The sequence below is a fragment of the Ursus maritimus genome (genome assembly GCF_017311325.1).
Source record: "Ursus maritimus isolate PB19 chromosome X unlocalized genomic scaffold, ASM1731132v1 scaffold_X1, whole genome shotgun sequence".
Lineage (NCBI taxonomy): Eukaryota > Metazoa > Chordata > Mammalia > Carnivora > Ursidae > Ursus > Ursus maritimus.
This window is the reverse complement of record NW_024423319.1, coordinates 23,448,599-23,449,079: the sequence shown is the minus strand read 5'-3', so window position 1 is coordinate 23,449,079 and position 481 is coordinate 23,448,599. Positions and strand designations below refer to the sequence as shown.

The window sequence follows — 481 nt, the reverse complement described above, 5'->3', positions numbered from 1 at the left end:
AATATTTATATTTAATTACACTTATTAAATATATATAATATCTAAAAGTATTAATACAATTATATTTAATATATAATATTAAATATATTTATATAAATGTAAAACTATTTGTTATACACACAAATTTTATTGGTTCTGTTTCTCTGGAGAACCCTAATACAATATATTTGTATTATATATTCAATATACTAGTCAATATGTTGACTAATATATTTGTTTCAAATTCTTTACAAATCTCCTTTACATCGATTCATTCATCTCATCAGATTCTTCCATTTTCCCTTATTGCCTAAAACTCCTTCGCATGTACTTTAATGCCTCCAAGGTCTTGTCTCCACAACTGCACATTTCCGCCTCATCAGGCTACTCTCTGGCTTTTAGACTAGCTTTTCTCTCTCTGCTTTTCTTTCTCTCCTTGGCTTCCTTCTCCTCTCTGATGTTTACCTCACATGACTCATTTTTACTTACTGAATATGAACAT

The 481-nt window shown here is 28.5% G+C and overlaps 1 pseudogene; it reads right to left on the bottom strand.

Annotated features, from left to right (window-relative positions):
* LOC103680505 overlaps nt 1-276 on the bottom strand; it is a 9,730-nt pseudogene extending 9,454 nt beyond the window's left edge.
* Nucleotides 277-481: the final 205 nt, after the last annotated feature.